Source organism: Terrapene carolina, unplaced genomic scaffold, assembly GCF_002925995.2.
Source record: "Terrapene carolina triunguis isolate 2854851 unplaced genomic scaffold, T_m_triunguis-2.0 Scaffold48, whole genome shotgun sequence".
NCBI classification, from domain to species: Eukaryota; Metazoa; Chordata; order Testudines; family Emydidae; genus Terrapene; species Terrapene triunguis.
The window spans coordinates 2,681,376-2,708,286 of NW_020664399.1; positions in this window are offsets into that span (position 1 = coordinate 2,681,376).

Consider the following 26,911-nt stretch of genomic DNA (forward strand, 5'->3'; position numbering starts at 1 on the left):
AATGTTGCTGAGTAATACATCATAAACAAAATTGATGAACTCTGGTGTTGAGGAGTCACATATCCTATTGAAATCAACAGGAGCTACAAGTGTTCAGCATTTTTCAAAGCGTCGGGCACTTATTTCGGTTGGAACACCTTTGCTTAGCGTTTGTACCTGTTTGTGAAGACATTGTTCCATGCCATTCCCAGAAGTACCGCCTCATAGAATATTCTTAATCTAGATGATTATTGAAAATACCAATTGAAATATTCTTGGGTTGCTCCCTTTTTTAAAGCAAATAGTCAAATGTCACTACAATAGCACCTAGATGTGGATAGTAGGTGATGGGGTTGCCTTTTTACTTTAAGACTGCTAATGGAACATTAAACCCATTTGAAATCACTTTGTAATATACAGTGATCCTATATAAAAATATAGACCTGCAACTCTTTAGCTACTTATGACAGATTACAAAGGGCTAGATTGTAAACACCCCCTTCCCTGTATATGGCCAGGGAGAAAGTGATTAAAGTGTCTCCTCCCCTGTCCACATGGCCTATAGTAAGACACAGAGAAATGCTCAGGGAAGTGCCAGAACTAACAGAAAAGGGACAGGAGGCAAGTAGGTAGAGCCATACAGAGCTGTCTGTTTGTGCTGGGACAGGGAGAATATGTTGTTTGCCTTAGAGATACACAGATAAGAGGGCACAAATTATTACAACTGGAGAGTTCTAGGAGGCCTTCCACCTCTTTGACAAAGAGGTGTAACAATGTTGCCAATGCTAACAAATCTCAGGGTGTTTCATTTTTCATAATTCCCCAGCTTCTGGAGTCATGTGATTACATGAGACTCTCTGCTTTCATTTAAAAAAAAAAGGGTTAGCCCTTGTGAATGTAGAGAAAAGTTTGACACATGAACCTGAAAGGCTCAAAACGCAGAAAGCAAGTAAGAATAATTCATATAAGTATTAAATGTTCTCTTTTCAGTAATGTCTGCTAAGTTTTAGGTTTCATGTTCATATCTTCATTCTGTATTGAAAATTGAGAAATCACCCTAAAATATAAGTATCCTTAAAGTATTCAGGCAGCATGGCTCATTTAGAATACAAAGAGAACTCTGCATTATGGGGCTATAATTCTATCATAGAATTCTAGTGCTATCAATCACAATGGAAACAAATGTTGTTTGTACAGTCACCAAAACTTTGATGGATTTATAGCTGCATCAGTAATTAAAAGGCTGAGTCACTATCCTCGGGGGCGGGATAGCTCAGTGGTTTGAGCATTGGCCTGCTAAACGCAGGGTTGTCAGTTCAATCCTTGAGGGGGCCACTTAGGAATCTGGGCCAAAAATCAGTACTTGGTCCTGCTAGTAAAGACAGGGAGCTGGACTTGATGACCTTTCAAGGTCCCTTCCAGTTCTATGAGATAGGTATATCTCCATATATTATTTTATTTTTAATATCCTTGTATTATATGAAACAATCAATCAGATCCTTGTCCACACTTTTCCCCTTACTCCCTACCACATCCCCTAGCAAGATAGATGATAGTGTGTGACCAGCCCAGTATAAATAGATTTTCCCCAACTTCCTTCTCCCCTTTCATAGAATTTCAGCTAATGCTTCCCCCTCACTGGTCTGACTGCTCTGGGACCTGCTCATCTTTCCACTGCAAGATTGAGTTCTCCTTCCCTCCCACTCCAGGGGCTACTGGAGTGAGGAAGGGTGGAAGGAGAGGCGATGGGTTGGTTAAAAGCTATTAGAAATGGTAATGCTGCTTGCTAGATGCTTGCACTCTGAGAACAGTAGAACAGTACTTTCCTTTTTCATAGCTACACGCAGTCCATCAATTTATTAGGAGACATTGTTTCCTATTTTAAAGCAGGATGGAGCCTTACAATTTCTGCTTTCCCTGATTTTATTTTTCTGAACTGTAGATGTCACTCTAGTGCTGCCCTACAGCTATGCCCTGTTACTGGCCTCACATTAAAAGACAAATGTGAGGAGGAAGGGAACCTGGAAATCAAGGACTAAGCCTTAATATTCAGAGAGGTAAATAATTTATAAGAAGCTACAGCTTAGCCTGGAATGAGAGGGAACTTCACTAACACATCAGTAGATGTTAGTTATTGTTTTTGTGTTGATAGTTATAAAGTTTGCTTCTTGGAATGCTTTTTCGAACATTCTAATTGATTAAAATATTACTTTAGAACATATGGTTCTTGTGAATGCCAGCCTGTTTGAATCCTGGGGACTTGTGAATGCCAGAATGTCAGCTATGGGGGCTTCAATCTTCTGTTTTATCTCCTCCACAGATCAAGCATGGGTGTGTTAACCCTGTAAATTTTACTAGATTGCCCCAACTACCAGGGTATTAAGCTGAACCATGGTGTGGAAGAACCACCTGCAGCAGAGTATTTCATTCTGTGTTTGTGTAAGCCCTTGCTCAGTGAGGTACTTATACATATGCATAATTTTAAGTATGTGAGTAGTACCAATGAAGTCCGTGAGACCACTCATGCTCCAAAAAGATACGAGAATACATGTGTTTTTTCATAAATGATTAAAAGAACCACTTATTATCTTAAATTGCATCCATTTTAGTTTCCCCCTCAAGCATTTTTTTTACACTGAGGGACAACATAAGAAGTTGTTAGCCCACACCAAGGTCAAGTTTTATAAAAGCTCAATATTTACCACCCCCTGCACCAGTATGTTCTTATTCCAGCACCTAAAATTGCTCTTCTGAAATCTGCCAATAAATTCAGATACAACACAGTTAAACGAGTTCAGGGTATTTGAGAAGATATGAGTTTGAGTGTTAAACAGGGAAAAACAGAATTCGAAGTCTCCCAAATGCTATTCCCCCCCTGCCCCTTTCAAAATGAAAAAAGAAGCCTAAACTCTAAAGGTCAGATTAAATGAAAAGAGGGAAAGGGTTTTTTCCCCCCCTTCAAAACTTCTTTTGTTAACATGTGGGGTCATGAAAGGACTGACAATTAAGAAATCTGATCTGTTTTCCCTTATGCTTGGCTACTTTTTACTATCTTCCCAATGTTCTTGACTGACCAGAGTAGGCTGGCTGCTCTAAGAATTAAAGTAATTTTTGTGTCCTTATGCCATTACCTTTTCCAATGGGAAAAAATGAAGCTCTGTAAAATTTCTGATTCTCTAAATATAATACTTTAAAGACAAATTCTCCCATAAGCCATAATCTCCAGTTAATGGAATTGGGAATGTTCCACGTAAGCCAGTCTGAGCCCATTTGTTTACAGTAAGGGTAAGGAAGGGTTGGGTGTGAATTGAAACCACCCTACCCAATTCTCCCAAACCTACCCTGACTATTGTAAGCTCAGTATGATATACACTGAATTGTAGTGCAACCACAACATTATCATTCTGCTGTAGCTCCAACCCAGAAGAGCCTTGCTCTCCAGAAACATACACCTGGAGCCTGCTAGAAGTTGGGTTCAGGGAAAGGCTTGCTAAACTAAGGGTTTACTTTACTTTATCTTTAAAGCAGCTTAGGGTAGCACATGAATTTAAAGTGCAATAGTTGCTCCTGACCACCTCCACATGTGGACATTCTTACTTTGGAACAAGATTGCCTTGTTCCTCTTTAGCTTAACCTCTGGATAAAGCACTGTTAATTCAGAATAAGAATGTCCACACATGAAGTTGGTTAGGAACAACTATGTATAGATAAGCCCTAAGAGTTAACTCTGACCTTCCAAAGTTTGATGTATAAAGCCTAAGTCTTGAATCTGTCAAACTGGGACAGAAATTTCTTATTTAACTCCAAATGCATTTGGCATTTATATGCGTTTTAGAAGTGTTGCAAGAACAGCCTGCAGGGTATTTTGGCATTCCCACTTATAGTGCAGGCTGGAAAAACTGTAAAAATACTTTTGTGAAGTCATGATACTGGGAACAGGATAGGCTTTCCTTCCCCTCCCAGCTATTCCCTTTATAATCAGCTGTGCTCTAATATAATGAGTCCCCCTTGTATTTAGTCCTTAGTCACTTAACCCTTCTTAACCTTCCATACTCCGACATGATTATTGTTTGTTGACCTTGGTTCTTCCAGGGTAACAATAGCTAAGTTGTCCTGATACATTCTTGGAGCCACTTATTGACATTTATTTTTCCCCATTCAGAACCTGGAAGTGAAAAGCTATCACAAAAGTGGAAAAAACACTTTAAAAGTTTGATCTTAGTTTTCAAAATTAAAAATGTGGGGTTGGGAGTTATTTTATTCTAGCCAGTTCACACATTCTTAATATTAGATTTTTTCCCCCATAAAGGGAGATTCTGCATCTTTGATGGAGACCGGATCTTAATTTCCATCCCTACTTTCCCTCTCCCCCAACACTTTCCTTAAGCTTTCAAATCAATGTCAAAATTATCTTGAAAGCCAGCCTCCAAGCCTCATAAGTGAGACATTTCCAGCTGAAAGTTCTCACTTCATCGTTAAGTGATCCCATTGTGCCTAGATATTGAAGCAGTCTGTATGCCTTCCATAAGATCATTCATTTTCTCTGACCTTATGGTTCCTCAGGCCATCAAGATGAGGTAAGTATTTAGTGAGAGATCCTAAATTAAAGATATTTTTAGCTTAGGGTTCTTTTCCCTCAGCCTTCAGTTAACCCTAGGCTTTTGCTTCATTTCTAATGGCTATATGAAATAACTGTCAATTAGTAAGAAAAAGTTGATGCAAAAGAAAAATAGTATTTTATCACTCCATTTCCCAGGCACTTGTGTTCAGTCTATGTTATTCTGCTTTGAGCTGCATTAAAGTGGGACAAGCTTAAATGCATCCTTCAAACAACTCCAGCAGAGATGTTTGTGACAATGCATCATGTCACTGTCTTCAATGAAACACTTTGGATGCAAATTTTTTTTTATGGTGTATCTTGTAATTGCATATAATGTATCTGTAAATGAACATGATTCTTTCTGACATAATGCATTATATGAATATGCATTATGAAGCTGTTAACAGTGGATGTTTAACAAATCATTGTGTTGACTCTTTTGAGCTTTCCTGTTATAACAGTGTGAACTAGGAAGTCCTTAGTGTTTTTTCTCCTTAAATTATACCATAAGTACTCTTGATTTCCATACAAAAAGGGTAAGCTGAAATGCCATTTAAATGCAATGGTCCCCATGGAACACATACATCGGGCGTGTATGAAGATATAGTAGTCTACAATTCAAGAAATAGTTTACTGTGCATTAAAAATAAAAACAAGATGTCTTAGAAAATTTCATATATTATTGAAATCTATGGAAGATAAAAATAGTGTCTTTGCAATTAGAATCATAATACACTAGAAATTTACTGCAAATGCTCACTGTCTCTCCAAGAGTATTTCTCAGTGTGGCATGCTATTCTAAACCAATGAAGATAATGAAAAGAGTCTGAGTGCAATATTTAGTATTTTTGTTGATGACCCTGCTTCTAGCCAATTGAAGATCAAGGTCTTAAAATTAATCTGTTATTTGACAGGGAGCCAGTGCAGCGGTCATAATACCAGGATGATGTGCTCATGATAATCTGTGTTACTTCTGCAACAGCCAGAGCTTCCAGTGTTTGTGGTTCCTATTTCAAATAAGGTGTGGTGCAGCAATCAAATCAAAAAGGTCACAAATATCTGCATGTGTCTGAGAGATATCATCTCTGCTGTGTTTTATTGACAGTCCTGATCTAGCTAAACCAGAGTTTAAGCAGTGTAGTTCTAGGTTTGTGCCCCTAGTTTCTCACCATTCTCTTTTCTAAGAACAGCAACTGTGATCTGATTTTGGGCTAAAGCCTGCAGTCTGAATAGTTATATAAATATAAAGTTATATAAATAGCTGAGAGAGCTGATAACTGATAATGCTCCTAACCCCAAGTAAAAGTTCTCAGAATGGGCCCTAAATCTGGAAGTAATCACCTTGTTGTTGAATCTACTAAACCTACCAGACAAATTGTTAAAACTGAACAGGTTTCTTGAAGCTAATCTTGCACAGTATGTTTCCGCTTCTGCAATGCAGAGATATGTTCCTAGGCAGTGTCCTTCAGAAGAAAAGGTGGTAGAATTGTTAACAAAACAAGTCTCAGACCAGATTGATTCTGCATTTTGAGAAGCGAGTGACTTGCTGAATCTAAGAAAGGAACTTTTAGTGAGGGGGCCAAAATGTCCTCTCCATTACACTGAGAAATCACCACTGAAATCTGAATATACAGTTTTCATTTATAACAATGTATTTGGCTATACAGTTTTACAGATTATGTTTAATCAACTATTTTAGATATGCAAGATTCCCAATACTTTGCATGGACTTATGTCATATAATTTGAGCCTTATTTGTATATTTTCCCATTGTGTAAATGATGTAATAAATAGCTATTAAATGGTGAAGTTACTGCCATTACTAGCATTTGAGGAGTACTGGCTGTCCGTGTCTGGGAAAAGTCTCTTGATTTTTTTCCTGAGACAGAGAAATGAGTGACAACCCAATATACTGATTTTATATGAGAAACTAGGACTGCCAGTCCAGTTTCAGTGGTGACAGCAGAGGTCTGTTAAAGCAGATAGAGTACATTAGGCAAAAAAGACAATAAGATAAAATATGAAAGAATGATGTTAAGTCTGACTAATTTCTGGTAGCTCTGCTGGTGCATGTCAAAGTGTAGTTCTGTTTTGAAGAGCAACTATAAAGAAGAATCTTCTCATTACTCAGTAGTCTTTTTAGGACTGGAGATCCAATCAGATATCCTACTGACTAAAATACGTTCACTGCATTTTAGACTTCTTGGCACTGTGGCTCAGAGAAAACTGGTTTAAATTGTGCACCATTAACAGAATATGTTTTGCTTGCAGAATCTTGTCTTTTATGCATGGAATGTTTTTACTTGGGCTCAGGCATTATCAATACTATTCAGAATAGGACTGAAGTACTTAGCCCCAAATCAATCCAAGATGCTACTCTTAGAAAAGAGAATGGTGAGAAACTATGGCCATAAACCTAGCACTAAAATGCTTAAACTCTGCTTTAGCTAGATCAAGATTGTCTCTTAAAACCTGGCAGTTCAAGAAGATACCTCTCAAAGAAAGAATCTAATGTTGTTTTGAGATTCAAAATGAGCTTGGAGAGCTGTCAAAAACAAAAATCCCCACCACTTCTGTCAAGGCTGTATCCCCACTTTGAACTTTAGGGTACAAGTGTGGGGGCCTGCATGAGGACTTCTAAGCTTAACTACCAGCTTAGTTCTGGTCCGCTGCCACCATTCTCTTCCCTGGGAAGCTTTTAGAAAACTTTCACCAATTCCCTGGTGAATACAGATCCAACTTCCTTGGATCTAAAAATAAGGAGAAATTGACCCTTCCCCCCTCCTTCCTTTCACCAACTCCTGGTGAATACAGATCCAACTTCCTTGGATCTAAAAACAAGGAAAAATCAATCAGGTTCTTAAAAAGAAGGCTTTTAATTAAAGAAAAAGGTAAAAATCATCTCTGTAAAATCAGTATGGAAAATAAGTTTACAGGGTAATCAAACTTAAAGAGCTCAGAGGACCCCCCCTCTGTCTTAGGTTCAAAGTACAGCAAACAAAGATAAACACTCTGGTAAAAGGTACATTTACAAGTTGAGAAAACAAAGTAAAACTAAGACGCCTTGCCTGGCTTTTTACTTACAAGTTTGAAATATGAGAGACTTGTTTAGAAAGATGGGGAGAACCTGGATTGATGTCTGGTCCCTCTCAGTCCCAAGAGCGAACAACCCCTTAAAACAAAGAGCACAAACAAAAGCCTTTCCCTCCCCCAAGATTTGAAAGTATCTTGTCCCCTTATTGGTCCTTTGGGTCAGGTGTCAGCCAGGTTACCCGAGCTTCTTAACCCTTTACAGGTAAAAGGATTTGGAGTCTCTGGCCAGGAGGGATTTTATAGTACTGTACACAGGAGAGCTGTTACCCTTCCCTTTATAGTTATGACAACTTCGAAAATAGAGCAGATTTGATCTGAAAGATACTGAAACAATATGGAACCCATAAAGCCATTTTACAATTTTCAGAATAGAAATGCACCTTAAAAGTGATTTTGCATTTTTCAGAAAGTCAGGACAAACCTTGATATCAATTCTCTCAAAAATAAAATAAGTGGCAGTGTTCAAAGTTCTGTTTTGAGCTATTGCTGAACATGTAATGACTGCTTCATTTTCCTATGCAGTCACTTAATTACTAATACCTACCTCATTTGATTTGTAAAGTGTTTGGGGATTTCTTGAGGATAAAGGGTATTAAAATCAAATCTAGTTCTTGTCCGTTAGATTTTTAGAAACTATTCTTTCATAGCTTAAATGTGTTTCAGAGAAAAGTCAATTATCCCAGTGATATATTTAAAGGCACAGTTTTACACAGCCATTTTCATCACGTACTTTGTCATTGTTGATATTTTATATATATTTTATGCAGATTACATTCAGAGCTTTATCATCAAATTCCCCTAAAAGATCTCATGCTGTTTTGTTGTCATGCTGTGATTAAGTTTTGTTTGAAATATGCCTTTTTGTAGTTCACAATATTTCAGGGGAGGTCCCAATGATCCTACAAAGGTCAACTACAAAGTTTTTGCTTGAAATTGAAAACTTGTTTGTAAAAATACTTGAAAAGGAAAAAGTACAATGTTTGATTGTGTAAAATATAATTGGTGCTGCACATTATTTTGAGAATCCCTTCATAAAAATGAAACATCTGAGCAGCTGAAATTCTGATTTCTTTGCTACAATTAATAAAGCCACTCTTTATATCCTTGTATTTTAGGCCCTCATACCTCAGAAGTAATCCTTTGGGTTGGAAATTGCCATGCTTGGTCACAACCAAGACAATTTTAGAAAATAAGATCACTTGAAACATTTCTGAGCTATGCATTTGCTGCTGAACAAAACATCTTTTGTGTGAGGTAGTTAGTTTCAGTGGACAAACAATTATATTTCTAGGAAAAACATCACAATGTAGCCTTTTTCAACTGGAAGATACTTTAGGAACCCAGAAGGATTTGGTTATTTCAGATTCAATCTACATTTAACATTATATATTTTTAGCTTTATTTTGGAGAATGTAATTCAGATAAACTAAAATATTGAGATAGGTGGGTGAAGTTCAGCATTTTATTGAATCATTTCATGAAAACTTGGGCTCCAGTCCCGGGAAAAGAACCAAATGGGCAGATTCCTTGCCCTTTCATGAAACTCAGTCATCTTCGAACATTCGGGAGTGGCAATACTGCAATAAGGGTGTTGCCAGATAGGCCTAAACCTAAGCCTTTCTCATGGCTATGCTAAAGAATTATAAAGCAAGGCTCACCAAGAAGCTTTGCAAAGTTAGGCTAAGAGAAAAAGAATTGTTATCAAGCAGATTTTATACTCTTATAGAACAGAAAATATATCAAGGGGTTACAGCCTATTTCTTGAAGCTGTTTAAAATTGTTTTGTGCTTTATGATTGCTGTGCCTTGCAAAAAACATGTTTGTGCTCAACTCTGATTATAAATGAAATGACAAGAAAGGAGTATATGGGAAATGTAGCTCATCTCACAAGTGCATGGGAAATACTAATTATAAAGGTAACTAATGTTTAATTGGTTAAAACTCTTGTTTTAAATACATGCTAAGCTCTGGGGTTAAAAGGGTACACACAAGTTACTTTTATGCTGGAAATTTAGAGCAAATGGAACATATCAGCCATTTCTAATAAGATTGGTACCATTTCTTCACTGATAAATGACAACCATGTCAATAACCACAAATTATAATATGGAGATAAACATCATGTCTACAAAAGTCCATAGAAACTATTGTAATGCAGACCAGTGTGGGAAGACAGGCCTGGTATCCCAGAATTGGTGAGTTAACATTTTCTGTTTGTGCTGTTTGTTCTGAGATGCCTGGGCTTTGATTAATAGAAAGCAAACTTGAGCTTGACCAGTTGATGTCTCAATCATTAAATAAACAAAAGAACCCATTATCTACAGGGGTCTATCCATGTTGCAGGATCAAGTGTTATGCCCAGGTGTGTTCCGCATCATCACTCAGCATGAATAACTCAGGCGGTCACTGGGAAATCCATAGAAAGACTCCATCAAAAGAACATTTTAGAGGAACAAAGGCCATAAAACAAATGGTAGAATGGATTTCAGTTTTAAATAAAGATGTTAAAAGTGTCTTGAACAAATTGCCTCAGGAAGTACACTGGGCTGGTTAAGTATTTTCTCACTGGAAACACTCTTGTAAGGAATTAAATTGAAACACTGTAGTTAGATTTCAGAAGGTATAAATGAGAAATTGAATGAGGATCAGGCTTGATAGAACCATGGGGGAACGTTAAGATTGCCCAAAGGAAAGAAGAGGCTTATCAGTTGAAAATATTCAAACCTTTGTTCATATTATTATGAATGGAATAAATGGTAAATTTTCAGAGGGGTAACTAGTGGTGTTCCCCAAGGGTCAGTCCTAGGACCGATCCTGTTCAATTTATTCATAAATGATCTGGAGAAAGAGGTAAACAGTGAGGTGGCAAAGTTTTCAGATGATACTAAATGGCTCAAGATAGTTAAGACCAAAGCAGAGTATGAAGAACTTCAAAAAGATCTCACAAAACTAAGTGATTGGCCAACAAAATGGCAAATGTAATTTAATGTGGATAAATGTAAAGTAATGCACATTGGAAAAATAACCCCAACTATACATACAAAATGATGGGAGCTAATTTAGGTACAACTAATCAGGAAAGACATCTTGGAGTAATCATGGATAGTTCTCTGAAGAGGTCCACACAGTGTGCATCGAGAGTCAAAAAAGCAAACAGGATGTTAGGAATCATTAAAAAAGGGATAGAGACTAAAACGGAGAATATCTTATTGCCCTTATATAAATCCATGGTACGCCCACATCTTGAATACTGCGTACAGATGTGGTCTCCTCATCTCAAAAAAGATCTACTGGCATTAGAAAAAGTTCAGAAAAGGGCAACTAAAATGATTAGGGGTTTAGAATGGGTCCCAAATGAGGAGAGATTAAAGAGACTAGGACTTTTCAGCTTGGAAAAAAGGAGACTAAAGGGGGATAAGATAGAGGTATATAAAATCATGAGTGGTGTGGAGAAAGTGAATAAGGAAAAGTTATTTACTTGTTCCCATAATATAAGAACTAGGGGCCACCAAATGAAATTAATGGGCAGCAGGTTTAAAACAAATAAAAGGAAGTTCTTCTTCACACAGCGCACAGTCAACCTGTGGAACTCCTTGCCTGAGGAGGTTGTGAAGGCTAGGACTATAACAGGGTTTGAAAGAGAACTAGATAAATTCATGGAGGTTAAGTTCATTAATGGCTATTATCCAGGATGAGTAAGGGATGGTGTCCCTAGCCTCTGTTTGTCAGAGGGTGGAGATGGATGGCAGGAGAGAGATCATTTGATCATTACCTGTTACGTTCACTCCCTCTGGGGCACCTGACATTGGCCACTGTCAGTAGACAGGATACTGGGCAGGATGGACCTTTGGTCTGAGCCAGTATGGCCGTTCTTATGTTCTTATTACTAGCAAGGATATAAGTAACACTGGGCACTTGCATACAGTTTGCATTTAAGGTAGAATTCCAAATTATAGAAATTCCAGTACAATATGTGTACATGCTACAATACCATAAACAACTTACAGTTCAGTATGCTAAAAACCAAGGAAAACTCCAACAATCTTCTTCTGAATCTATGTAACGATATTGTACTTAATCTGATGCTAACACATCCAGATGTTGCAACTGGAGGAGTAAGAATTTGAGAGATATTGACATGTTTTGAATTTAAGATGCTTAAGCAATGCCTGGTGTTTACACAAAGATTAAATATATGAAACAGGCAGATTGCACCAGTTTCAATAGTAATCTGATATGGTAAAATTGCTGTACATGAGCAGGATTATTTACCAACGTATATCATTCTCTTTTTTTCCAAGTGCAATTAATAATTTGGCTATAAGGAACTGGAGATCTCTGTTACTTTTTTGTTGCAAGTTATTTGACTGTCAAAATGTAGTTTACATGTATCAAGGCTGATTCCCCACTCTGGCACTTCACGTGCAGAAGATGAGGGCCCCCAAGGATTTTAAAAATTAATACTGGCCACTCCAGGCTTGTATTAAACACTGAAGGTTACAGCTTTTCTCTGACCATGACTTGGTAAACGCTGCCACCACCCAAATGCAAAATCCCTTTTGGAACCCAGGAAGACACACTTGGGAATTACTTCTGTGGAAGCAGAGAAAGAACTGACAGGAAGGGGATGCAATGCATGACAGTTCGTTAGCAAAAGTTAGGCTAACTGTAACCCTAATAACGCGAGATTTGTAGAAGCGAAAAATGTGTAAGGCGAGTAAAAAAGAACTGTGTGAAAAGTTGTTGCGACCTTGTGTAATTAATATGGAATGTAGACTAAGAGTTTACATTAGTAAGCAAAACAAAATATCAGAATGACCTATGTATAAACAAAATGCAGCTGTTGCTCATTATTGTCTGTAACAAAAGGTATAAATGCTTGCTGTAATTGTTTACCTGTTGAGAGACCTGCTTAGCTCTCTCCCTTTATGCAATTAATAATAAAAAAAAAAATAAAGCATCTGACTTGCTGTACCCAAACAAAAAATAAAAACTGTGTTTTTCTCCAACACTTCCCATGGCGGTACTCTCAAGCCCTTTCACACACACACACCCTCGGAAGAGCTGAGAAAGAAAACAAAGGCAATTAGCTGTTGCCACCAGCTAGTTAAACAACATATGCATGCCTCTTAGGACACCAAAAATCCAATCCTGTTCTTAAAAAAAGGTAAATTTTATTAAAAACAAAAAAGAAAATACATCTGGAATTTAGGCTTTTGCTAGATTTTAAAAGAGCAATTCCAAAACGTAAGCACCCAAAATAGCTTTCTTGGCGGTTCATTTTAAAGATTACAAGCAAACAACAGTATCTGGGATTATCACAGGGGAGTTCAGTAGCCATAAGAAAGAAACAGAAATAAACCTAATTGCATCTTTCTAAATATTCCTGATCTACTTACACATTTAGGAGTTCCAAATAAGTAGTTCTAGGTATGATCTGATGATTTATGATCATACCTGGCTTAAAGCTTCTCATAATATAATTGCTCCCTGTTCCCCTCTTTCCCGGAGAAACAACAGATACAAAGGGGGCATTTTTTCCCCATTTTAAAAAATTCTAGCCTTCCGATTGGCTCTTTTGGGCAGGTACCCACTCCCTTTCCTTTACCTGGGGGACTTTGTTAACCCTTTACAGGTAAAACAAGCAGCGAACAGCCATCAAGAGGGACTTTATAGCTAACTAGCTGGCTGGGGGTCCATAAAAGGGTGCCCCCTCTTCATTTATCACATGTTTTCTTTATTTATTAAACTCACATAAATTTACAATAAACCACTCTCTGGCAAGATGAGTGAGGTAATATCTTTCATTGGACCAACTTCTGTGGTGAGAGAGAGAGAAACAAGCTTCTGAGCTTACACAGAGCTCTTTGTCAGCTCTGGGAAACTTATTCAGAGTCATAGCTAATTACAAGGTGGAACAGATTGTTTAGCATAAATAGTTAACACAAATTTCAAGGAGCCATTCAAGGTGATGTGGCCCGTTACCATCCTTCCAGTCACAGGAGGCAAAGTGGGGGTGGTGGGGTGGGGAAGGTAGGTGCAGGGGTGGTTTTAGTGGGTTATAGATTGACGTAATAAGTCAAAAATCCAGTGTCTCTATTCATTCATGATTTTTAGTGTTTAGCAAAGTTATGAATTTAAGCTCCCAGGGTTATCATTTGAAGGTTTTGTGCAGGTTTCCTTTGAGGATGAGGACTGATAGGTCAGATATAGTGTTCGCTTTGTGAAAAGTGCTCACTCACAGCTGATTTTTTTTTTGTCTTTTATCATTTTCCTGTGTGAGTTTGAGTACGTAGTGATTGTCTGGTTTCACACACAGTTATTGCTGGGGCATTCAGTGCTCTGGGTGAGGTACACCACATGTTGTGATAGGGATGTATAGGATCCATGGATCTTGAAAGGTGTCTTGTGAGAGGTGTTGTTGATCATTGTAGCTGTGGAGATACGTCTGCAAATTTTGCATCTGTTCCGGCAGGGTCTGGTGCCGCTTTGGGTTGGTGTGTCTTGGTCTGGGGGAGGGGGCTTGATTCTGATTAGGAGCCTGGAGATGTTGGGGCATTGTCTGAAGGCCAAAAGAACATCCCTTTGTCCATCTGCTGTCTCATACTTAGATTTTAAGCTGTTTGGTGCAGTGTTTGTACAGTGCCTGGCACAGTCAGGTCCTAGCCCATGACTAGGGCTCGTAGGCACTACAGCAATATCAGTAATATTGTGTAGGACTATGTATTATATTTTTTAAAGTGGGAAGCTTGGCAGAACACAGCTAAGAAAGATTCCAGGGAGAAACTCTACTGTTAAGCAAAGAGCAAGAGTGGGATTAAGGACAGTATTGTAATCTTTATTCTTATAAGTGTTGATATTTACTGTTAGAAGCAACTCTTTGTTCTGATCCTTAAACAGTCACATGTTCCCAGACAGTATTCTTATGTATACCTATTTTAAGAACAATTCAGAACAGTTCCCTAATTATGTTACAATAGCTTTAAGTTAAAGCAGCACTCAGATATCACTATATCCATATTTAGCCACCTACTGCTAGGTGTTCTAGGTACCGTTGATGCTGCCATGAGCAATTCATGTATGTTCCTGTTTGGGACAATATATTTAAAGCTGGGGGGAAATCTTCAAACAAAAAAAAAATTGTCCCAAAACCCAGATTCAGGTGAACTGAAATATTTTGCAAATTTCTGTCAAATTCACTTTTTTTTTTTTTTTTGGCAGATCAAAGTAAATCAGAACCTCTTTGATTTTTCCATTCAAAGTGACTTTTTAAATCTTTTTTTCAGTTTTCTTTAAAAAGCCATTAACACAAACAAAGCATCTTGCTTTGCTAGAAACAAAATCTGTATGACCTTACCCCCGGCTTGCCAAAAAAAATCAACTTTTGTTTGGGGTAAACCCCAAACAAATTTCTTTGATTTTTCAGATCTGCCAACACAATCAGTTATTCACACAGCACCAAACATAAATAATTGAAACTGAATAGCTAAAGAGAAAGAAATTATAAGCAGTAATTAGCTGCAAAATGGCTTTGATCTTACTTCACACACTAAGAATGTAGAAATAACCCTTTTCCCCCTCCACCAAAGCACCTTTCAAAACTGTGTCACAGCTATTGACTTTCCTTAGAGGAAGAAGGCCCTCTTAGAAATGCATGATGGGTGGAAAAAATCCTATAAGGGCTGAACCTATAAATTTGGCAGAGACACACAGCTGCAACCCTAAAATGGCTACTTTGAAGCTATCCATTGCAGATTCCAGTCTTCTAGTTAGTAAGTACTAGGTGTTCTTTTACAGACAGGTAAACATAGAAATGTTATCAAGTTGAATGTAGGGCCTTGCTTTGCTTGGCCAAAAATAACTTGTCAGATTTTGCTGTAAATGTATAAGTTTGAGTGCCTTGCCCATTTTAGATAATATTTAATATACAATCCATGTTACTCAATATATTTCCCATGAAAAGTTCAGTTTATGGTATGTTCTTTTAATAACTACAGAGGCCTCCTAATTGAGAAAATAGTTTTAAGGGTGCTTTGTTACTCACAGGGCAAAATTAATAAGAAGCAAAGATTTTGGCAGGCCTTTTTATGAACTCAGACGTTTTTCTTTCAGATGTCTTCAAAAATATAAAATGCTCAGCAGCTGTTCTTGTTCTCCAACCTTCAGACTAAAATGATTTAAATTTGCAAAAGTAAAAAAAAAAAAAAAAAAACCTGAAGTCAGCCAATGCTTATAATTGCTTTTAATGGAGCCAGAGCACTATATTATTAAGTTTGTGACATGTTTTCCATTTTAAGCCTGATGCAGACACCCTTCAAAACCAAAATGCTTTTATTAAAAATGCCTTTCACCTGGAATTATATATCTTTGGTTGCCTGCCAGAGGAAAATATTTGATGCAAGGTTGGAAGTTAAATGAGAAAGATGTTTTTTGTGATATGGCATTTGTGAAAATTGAAGTATTTTTTACCTTCCGCTGAAGGCTTGAAATGTTGTTTTGTAAAGTCATATCTCAGCAAAAGCTTGGCTAGTACAATGTTGGCCCTGTTCCAGCAATGAACTGCAAGTTGATAGAGATCCCATGAACATCTTCTGAGCTCGTTGCAGGATTCAGGCCATAGTTTTGATACACTTATTTGTGCAGTCTAAAAATCAAACCTCCAATAATATATATTTTTTAAACAATTAGATTTCTTTTTAAGGCAAAAAAGAACTGATAGTGTGTAAAGCAGCATTTTTTATGTTAATAGTAGTTGAAAATTGCTATTTAATCAAGTTTAAATAGAGCTGTTAGAATGTGCCTGCTATCTAATTGCAGATAATAGAATGTAATTGTATGTTTGCATAGCTGATTATACTGTTGCTTCCATCGCTGCAATAGGAAAAATGAATTGTTATATACTGTACCTGATGGATATGGCTATCACACTGTACTTCATAGAGAGGAAGAAGGAAAAAATTCATATAACTGATAACTTCAAATCTATGGGAATTGTACAGAAAAGGCAGAAGGATATTTCATTGTAATAATAGCCGCCATGGGATAAAAGGTAGTATACAACTAACTTTTTGAAATAGGAATCTGAAGTTTCCAAAGAGATGTACTTAAAAAAATTCTTAAAATATTCTGGGAAGAGAATGATGAAGAAACTTCTAGGTTAAATTTTTAGGCTACTTCTCTGGAAAGGGAATTTCCAGATTTTGCTGATGGCAGTGTGTGAAGTGGCATTGCTTAATTCTAAGCTTAAATATATGCCAAAATGTACTTTAATGCCCCTTGTTCTCTTATCATTATATGATACCCTGTGCATATCTAACATATCTCCATTGCTATGTTGCTCAATTGCTCACCCTCCCCAACACACCTTTCAAGAGAAATGGGTCTTAACCCATGCCTATTACAACATGTGGTGTACTTCATACCGTGCACTAAAGTAGTGGCTCTCAGCTTTTCAGGATTCTGATTTGTCTTGTGATTTCCCAAGTTTCACCTCACTTAAAAACTACTTGCTTACAAAATCAGACATAAAAATGCAAAAGTGTCACAGCACATTATTACTGAAAAATTGTGTACTTTCTCATTTTCCCCCGTATAATTATAAAATAAATCAATTGGAATATAAATATTATACTTACATTTCAGTGTATAGTATATACAGCAGTATAAACGAGTCGTCTGTATGAAATTATAGCTTGTACTGACTTCACTAGTGCTTTTTATGTTGCCTGTTTTAAAACAAGGATAATATTTAGATGAGTTGATGTACCCCCTGGAAGACTTCTGTATACCCCCAGGAGTATATGCACCCCTGGTTGAGAACCACTGTACGAAATGCCCCAATAACAGTTATGTGGGTGAAATGAGATATCACTATGCTCTCATATGAACTCACACAGAAAAGTTATAAAAGACAAAAACACCATATCACCTGCGAGTGAGCACTTTTCACAAAGTGATCACTATATCTGACCTCTCAGTCCTCACCCTCAATGGAAACCTGCATAACATCTTCAAAATACAAGCCTGGGAGCTTAAATTCATAACTTTGCTAGACACTAAAAATCATGGACTGAATAGAGACACTGGATTTATGACATATTACAACAATCATTAACCCCCATCCCCAGCTTTTTTTTCCCTTTTCTCTCTATGACTGGTGGAGGTGTTAACTGGCCACTTAACCTTGAATGGACACTTGAAATATGTGTTAGCTACTTATGCTGAACAATCTGTTCCACCTTGTATTTAGCTGTGTCTCCCTGAATACATTTTCCAGCACTGAAGAAGAACTTGTGTAAGCTCGAAAGCTTGTCTCTCTCACCAATAGAAGTTGGTCCAATAAGAGATATCACCTCACCCGCCTTGTCTCTTTAATATTCTGGGACCATTATGGCTATAACACTGCATACGTATCCGCTTTTGGCATGAGTCAAATGAGAGAAGATAACCCTCTACCATGGAAATAACTTGAAATAAATTAAAACAATTAATATATACACATGTCATCGTGCTTGGCTATTCAATATATACTCTGGATCTTTGTTTGCATTTAATATGGTTGTAGGGAGTGCTCATCCTGCTAGGACAGGGAAGACAGCAAACAAAAATTCATAGATAGCTCTAACTGAGCAAATTCTATGCACATTATCCATGTATAAAGTACGAAAATATCAAAAATCAAGGAGTGTAAGTTTCAGTTTTTCAATTTAGGAAGAAACTTAACTGTGAGCTCTATTCACCTTCTTGTGTCAGGAAAGATTAAACTATCAAAAAAACCCAACAAATTATTAACTAATAAATGTACAGTGGTCACCATTAAAAAGTCAACATTTACCAGCAGTTGACACAAAGTAGTAAGTGAAATACCTCCAATTATTTCCTATTTCATTTCCTATTTTAAAATTAAAATAAAATAGTAATAATCAGCTGCTACTATCTCTACCTACAGTTTCAGTCATTCTATAATTTATCACCAACTAGTGGAACATGCTTAAATTTCTAAAACTTGAAAGCAATTTTATGTTTCTGCATGAACAGTACATTCCAAAACATAGTGCATGCTAAACCTGTAGGCACAAGTAACTCTCCCCCCCCACCCCAAAACGGGGAGATAGATATGGGTCAGCCAGATTGCAGTGATCAATAGGTGCCAGAAGGAATTTGCTGTTTTGGAAGAAGCCAGACAGTAGGCCTGCAAGAAAGAGTTCAGCTAATCAGTGATGTCAGAAGGTGAGCTAAAAATACTGTGGGCAGAGAGGCAAACTGTCTGAAGTCAAAGGATCTGGTGGATACCAAGAATTTTCCTCATGATTGGCAAGGTTGTGGGGTAGAGGAGGACTGTCAAAGTGTGACTGGTCTTTAAGGAGAGCTTCCAGGTAGGGAGCCTAGTTTGGGAGATATATCTCCCCTTAAAGACCAGTCACACTGTGTGTGTGTGTGTATGTGTCACAAAGGGACTTACTTAGGCAACCTTCACAAAACCAGTGGGGATGGTGCTTCCCCTACCCCCATACTCTTGTGTTTAGAGCATTCACATTGGATGTGGAAAACCCAGATTCAAATCCCCACACTGCCTGATTCAAAGTAGGGATTTGAACATGGGTTTTCTATATTACAGGTGGGTGCCCAAACCACCAGGATATAGAGTATTCTGGAGTGGGTTTCTCTGACTCTCTCTCCTGTTGAAACTGTTACACTCTGTATAAATACTTAACTATACATTGGAGCAGGGACTGGAACCTGGGTATTCCCTCTCCCAGATGAGTCCCCTAACCACCAGGTTAAAGTCTCTCTCAGACCCTCTACCCCACTCCCAATGAATACGGAGAAGAGCCATATATTTGAGGATATTTTTTTTATGTTGCTTTTAGTTGATTTTGTGTCTTATTCTTCTCTATGATGGTAGGTTGTATTTATGAAGAATAGGAAGGGTAATATCACAAGTGACATGAAAATAGACTGGGTTGTCTGACATATTTACTATACCCAAGAAATTCTACTTCAGCAACTAAGTCATGAATCTTTCATCTTTTGTATAATTTTGTCATCAGTGCCTCAATTACATGATAGATTATATTTCACAATGTTGTATTATATTTTATGTTAGTTTTACAATCAATGTCTTATAATATTCTCGGTGAACAGAGATATAAGATCTACAGTTTTGACTGCAATAATCAGAAGATGGCACATAAATAATTTAATCAAAGGAACTGTAAATCATCAGCTAGTTTCATTCCTATTCAAATCCCAAACAAAAATCTGTCTCATTATACAGAACAAAATTCTTCTCATAGTTACACTAGTATAAATCCAGAGCAAGTACAATGATAGTAGAATTTAGCCCTTAAGCAACAGCAGGCAATACTTACAAAAGTTCATAACTTTCTCAAACTGTGCACATAAAAAAAGTTTAATACAACAGAGGCAATATTTAGAACTGAACAAACGATTTTTGTTTCTCATAGCAAAACTAAAATATCCAGCTTCCTTTGTTTTCCTGAATTTGTTGTTGTTTTGATAATGAAGGATTAGATTTGTATTATTTTTATTATTCTAGCATCATTGTGCCATTGTTTTTTACAGTGGAATTCTCCACTGAGTTCAATAAAGAGTTCTGCTTAAAAATCAGTGACACAATACGACCACAAACCCATTATTTTATGAATTTTCTAGTTACCACTGTAAACATTTAAAAACATTTACTTTCAAAACTAAAACCCATGTACTTGCAGCAGTGAACATTTTTAGTGTTCACCTATCATAAAACTGGGCAAATAATATGTGTGAACATATTTGTTAAATCCAGCTTGTCTTACTATTTGTCCAGGGCAGTGGCCTTTTTATGATTATCAAACCTTTTGGGGAGGAGTTTTTATTCCAATGAATAGGAGGTTATTGATCTGTGAGTGATCATGTTGTTGTGTGATTAGGGTTATACATATTCAGTTACTGTTATTTGTACCAAAAAAGTGATGTGATATGCTTTGTCCACCACATGATGGCTTTCTGGATGAAGGTGTCAAGACTAAAGGCAGGTCTACATTACCACCATCGGTCCATCTAAGCTATGCAATTTGAGTTACGTTAGTAGCGTAACTCAAGTCGATGTAGCTTAGATCTACTTACCATGGGGTCCACACTATGCTATGTCAATGAGGGAGACACTCCTGCTGACATTGCTTCTGCCTCTTGTTGAGATGGAGTACAGAAATCAATGGGAGAGCAGTATCCCATCGATTAAGCATGTCTTCACTAGACCCACTAATGCTGCAGCACCAATTTAGCTCTGTAGTGAAGACAAGCCCTAAGAAGGCCAGAGATTACAACACAAACCAATGTAGAGATCACTAGTCACAGTAGTTAGAGTCATTGGCCACAGTGAGGAAGCAATGGAAGACAGGAGCTGCAAGAAGGTTGCTCCAGAAGCAGCAGATTTCTGGCTCATAGACGCTTTCATCATGTCCTGGCAACAGAACATAGAACAAATGTCTGCATTGTAGCTAAATAAGAAGGAGAGGGGAGGATAGGGATCAGGGCATGTGTACATTCTTTGGCCAAATAGATGGCAAGCTTTTGAGTTACACAGAGTTCTGTGACCTGAAGAAGAGCTCTGTGTAGCTTGTCTCTCACACCAACAGTGATTTGATGTTGATATTGCTTGTTTTCTGCTGTCCATGTACCTCATTTTGACAAAGGTATTAGTTGCATGAGCTATTTTGTGCCTGATTTTTGGAAAATTCTGATTACTTGAGTGTCAGTCTATGCAACCTCACCCAGAAAGACCATTGAGTGTTTCAGTCAGTTTGGCAGTCCAAATCTGAATCAAAACCTAGGCCGGTCAAATAATATTTTTTTTTTTTAAAAATGTGTGGTAGAGGCAGGATGGTGTTTGAAGTGCTAATTATAGTGATCTGCTGACTAGTGATTATATGAGTTCTTGCTTGTCTGGTGCTGCTCACTTTTAGCCTTCATGGATTCATTTCCTTAATTTTGACCTCTCTTGATGCTCAATATGAAAATCATTTTTACTGCACATCTTATTTCTGCTATTGTACTGAATGTGTACTATGTTTATAATGAAGTGTGATGCTGTGGCAAAAAAGGTTAATACAATACTTGGAAGTATTAATAGGGGAATATTGATTAGAAATTGGACAGTGATATTACCACTATATATATGGCATTGGTGAGACCATTACTAGAATGCAATTAATAGTGTCCATACTTTAAAAAGAATATTTAAAAGGCGATGAGGGTTCAGAGAAGAGCTACAAGAATGATTCCGGGTCTGGAAAGAATGCCTTAAAATGAGACCAAAATAGTTCATCAAGGAGAAGATTGATCTGACTTGATCTCAGTCTTTTAATCCCCTACATAGGGAGGATGTATCTGATAAGTCAGTGATTTGAAAATTGACCTCAGCAAAATGTAGAAGGGAGATAAGAATAAAAATTTTAACCCTGGAGCAGATTACCAAGAGATGTAATAAACTGGAGTCTATAAATCAAGTTGGAGGTCTTTCAAAAAGTCATGCTTTTAGTCTCCTCTGTCAGAAATGGAAACATAAGTGCAGAATTCATGTCACCTGCTGATTCTCTCTCCCCCCCCCCAAATAATAAATCATTGGGGAAGTGCTGCAATTACACCTTTCACCCACCAGGGGCTGCTGTGGCACCAGAAGAGAAGGCAGCTGGCTCACTGCCAGAGCAATCAGCCATGGAGAGGGAGGGGGCACTTTGGCCTTGACCCCTCATTTCTACAAAGATTCTGGCACCCTTGCTTTTAGTTCAACAGAAAATGCATATAAGCCTACATGCAGCAATCACTATGGCTTGTGATATGCAGGAGGTCAGTCTGGATCATCACAATTGTCCCTTCTGGCCTTAAAATGTATGAATCTCTTAATGTAAAAAGTATATCCTTTATACAGCATAGTGCAACCTGTGCTGCTGTATAATTGCTTTTTGAAGTCATGTCCCATGGTAATCCCAAAAGTTGTTTGGGGAAAAAAATAAAACAAACAAAAAAAATCTTTGTAATATGAGCATAAAGGGTCAGGGGTTAGATTTACAGAGAATCGAAAATTTTTTATCATCTGTACCTTGCCATTTATTTCCAGTAAATTCCAAATGTGAAAAAAGGAAAATAATTTACCAAATAAAAGGAGCCCTGTTGCTAAGACAAGGATTTCCAACACAGACTCTTGGGAATGTGATGGTAGGAGTTATTTCCCCCCCTCTTTTCCAAATGATGACATTTGCTTGACTAACCTGGTTATGATTCTATATTATCCCTAACTGAAATGTATATGTTAAGAAAAAAATAGAGGTTCTTTTCCCCATTTAAGAACAGATATTATGCTTCATAGAAAAAACAACTGACACTACACTTTCATAGACTGAAAAAAATATTACTGAAAAGATGACATTTCTATGTTAACATTCACTACATTCATTTCATAGCAATGAAAAGGTGACACTGCTATATATAACTTTTGCTGGTTTTGTTGGTATCACTGAAGAATTTATATTACCTATTTCGATGCTATGCCTCTAGTAACATTTTAAAGTAACAAGTCTAATTTCAACAAGAATGCATTTGTATAAATACATGGGCTGGCATGAACTGTATGTGTATATAAACTTATTTTGGGGACAAAACACTTGGACAAGGACTGATTTTATCTATGTCATTATGAGCTGGGTGGAACTTTGTTATGGGTTGGGTTAGAAGACTCCTTGAAGTAAATAGGTGTGAACATACCCTTCAATTAACATAATTGTAAACATAAGCTCAGGGCCGTCCCTAAGGTGGTGCAGGGCCTAGGACAAATCAGCCTCCCTGCTAGTCTCCTTGCCGCTCACCCACCTACTGCTCTCCTCCTCACCGTCCACCCGCCTGGCTGCCCCTTGCCTGCCCGCTAGTCTCCTCACTGTCCGTCTGGCACACCCAACCCGTCTAACCAACTGCAGCTCTCGTCCTCACCATCTGCCCGCCCACCTGCCTCCTCACCCTCCTCCTGCCTGCCCACATGCTGCTCGCCTCCCTGTTTGCCTCCTCACCCACTCACCCGTGTGCATCCCACCTCACTTCCCCACCCACCTCCTCACCTGAATATCGGGACAAATGGCATCCCGATCGTACATCAGTCGGGACAAAGGGCTAAATATTGGGACAGTCCTGATTTTATCAAAGTGTGGGGCCCCACAAAGCACGGGGCTGAGGGTTACCCCGATTAGCCCTACCCAAGGATGGCTCTGCAAAAGCTCTACCTAAGACAAAAGGTGTGTGAGAAGCCATGAAGGAGCTTTTGGGCTGAGTATTGTTTTGGTTAGGTGAATTTAGGCAGATGAGAGAACATAAGGATACTGAGATGATGGACAAGAACAGGGAGAGATGCAAAGGAAACAAGGCAAGAAAAGCCAAGCAGTAGCCTGTGAACACAGTGTGGCCCTGGAAAAGCTTCTTGGTCTGGTGTTGGATAAGAAGGCTTGGTGGCTGTACGCTGAGAAACTGCTTGTTTTGTTCTTGGTTCCTCCCACATTTGGAGATACAGGATGTTAAACATTCTTTGTACATAAGCAAAATTGTATAAAAGAAATACCTATCACCAATTTCTGCTTCCAACTGGAACACCCCCAGGACTCCAAACTTGAACTAGCTGCTTGGGCTAAAAGGGGCAACATTATCTCTGCACCCAGGTACACCCATCGCACTCTACAAATTGAAATTAGACATGATATTTGCAGCTATAAAATGTGTGTAAATATAGGCTGTTTATATGAACTGGACATAATTCTACTTGCCCACTTTCTTAATAAGATAATTATTTTATAAGTATATATTTCAGATAGGTAGGTTATTTTTGTATTATGCTTAACCATTATATGATAAAAGGCAGGAGAGTCGATTTTGTGCCAGTGCTAGTAAATTTTTGACACTTTTCTAAGACTGAATATATATTAGGCATACGCAATACAAGATAGCAATATGAAGTATTTATGGCCATAAATATGAGAAGATGGAAAGGCTTCTTTTTTTTTTCCTTTTAAACACAGGACTCCAATTACAAGCATAGTGGCATGAACAATTGCTTGTATGCACCTGATGTCATGCTGGAAGGCAAAGTGACTACTGAAAAATAGAAAAACACATCTTTATCCCTCCCCCCACCAAACAAATATGTACACACTTGTGTGTGTGTGTGTGTGCGCGCATGCACCCCCCCCCCCATATTATCTGGTCCTAATTCCACTCTGTAATACTTGAAGTTAATGAAGATACACAGGTATATTTAAAGGCAAAATTTAGTTTTTTCTTAAAATCTATTTAAAATCTGTTGTATAGGTGCAGTTCTCTACTGTTCCCTCTCCATGTATATGCATTTTTTTTAGGGAGAGAATACACCAAAATGCACCTTTAAGGAATGGAGTCCATTATTTCCAGAATTAATGAGCACCTTACTAACAAATAAGCAAAAAGAACATTGTAGCAAATAAAATAAACATGCATGCTACTCTCACATTCCTGCATTTTGCTTCCTCCCCCCCCCCCCCCCCCCCCCCCCCCTCTTTTTCTTTTTTTTTCCCCCCCCCCCCCCCCCCCCCATGAGTGAGGTTTCTTGTAATTTGTTTAATACAGCTGCAAGTTTGAATTAGAAAGTTTGGGTACAATGCTGTCACGTGAAATGATTTCAGTTGAAATTCTAAATACTAAGTGTCAGCTGCAGTGTTCAAAAAGAGATCCGGCTTGAAAGGTCTGACGTCATGTTGAGTGGAAAATAAAGAAATTGTGCCATGGGCAATAGTATACCTGAAAGGTGTAAAATGAATTGATTTATATGCATTGTACTAATGTGACATATGTACTTCCACTGACAATCTCAGATGACTGTAATGTCAGTTAAAAATTAATTGCAAAACAATAAAAAAAATGTAGGTGGCTATGGAAGGGGTTATGCAACTTGCTTTCTGTTTGCAACTAAAAAAGTCCATTATCTGCATTTTATCAAGGTGACATTGTCATATGCACCTAATGCATGTTTACACAGCAAAGTCCTAGCAGCAGCACCCTAGTCACTTAGGTAATTGCGTAACAGAGAAGATTACACTCTTAATTGGAATCAATTAATCGCGTTATGGTGGGAATCAATTAATCTCGTTATTGACTCCTGGGGATGATGGTTGTCTTAATGAGGTAGTTAGCTCAATAAAGCAAAGATGTATAATTGGCAGGAACCGGAAGCAAAGGGAGAGATTAGAGTGAGTTGGTTGTGATGGAGAAAGCTGTGTAGAAGGTTCCTTCCAACTTACACCTGTGCTATGTTCTGCAGTGCTTGACATCTAAAGATTAAAGGAACACCCCCAGAAAAGAAACGGGCTGTGTGTATGTTGTGAATAAGAGACCGTGCAAATGAGCCAGGCAGCACAGCACACAGGGTAGCTGAGGGAGTGTCTTGTGGCCATGTATTTCATAGCAATGATGTAAAAATAAATACAGTGTATAAACATTTTTGGCATTCTTGTCATTGGTAAAAAGTCTTGTGTCAGAAACAGACAGTTAAGGGTTAATGCCTCTTTTACCTGTAAAGGGTTAAGAAGTTCACATAGCCTAGCTGACACCTGACTGGAGGAACCAATGGGGGGACAAGATTTTTCAACCAGAAAGGAGGGAAGAGTCCTTTGTTCAGTCAGTTCATTAAGTTTTGTGCCGGAGAGAAAAGATCCAGGAATCAGCCTCCTTTCAGGGTAGTGAGTATTAGAGAAGGAATAAATTAGCTTATGTTTATTTTCTTTTGTGACTTGTCTTTTTGCATTAGAGGGATAATCAAATTGGGTTTTCTTTTGTGTAACTAAGGTTTTTGCCCAGGGGAACATCCTCTGTGTTTTGAATCTGTTGTCTATGAGAGTAGCTTGCATGCTAATTTCTCAGAGGTATTTCTTTTACCCCCTTTCTTTAATTAAAAGTCTCTTTTTAAGAACCTGATTGATTTTTCCTTGTTTTAAGATCCAAGGGGTTTGGATTGGGGTTCACCAAGAAATTGGTGGAGAAGTCTTTCAAGGCTACCCAGGGAGGGGTTATAGTACTTGGGAGGGAGATATTTTGGGGGGGAAGACAGAGTTCCCAAATTACTCAAACGGTTGTTTTAAATGATTTGGGTGGTGGCAGCATACTGATCTAAGCTGGTAATTAAGCGTAGGGGTTCTCATACAGGTCCCCACATCTGGACCCTAAAGT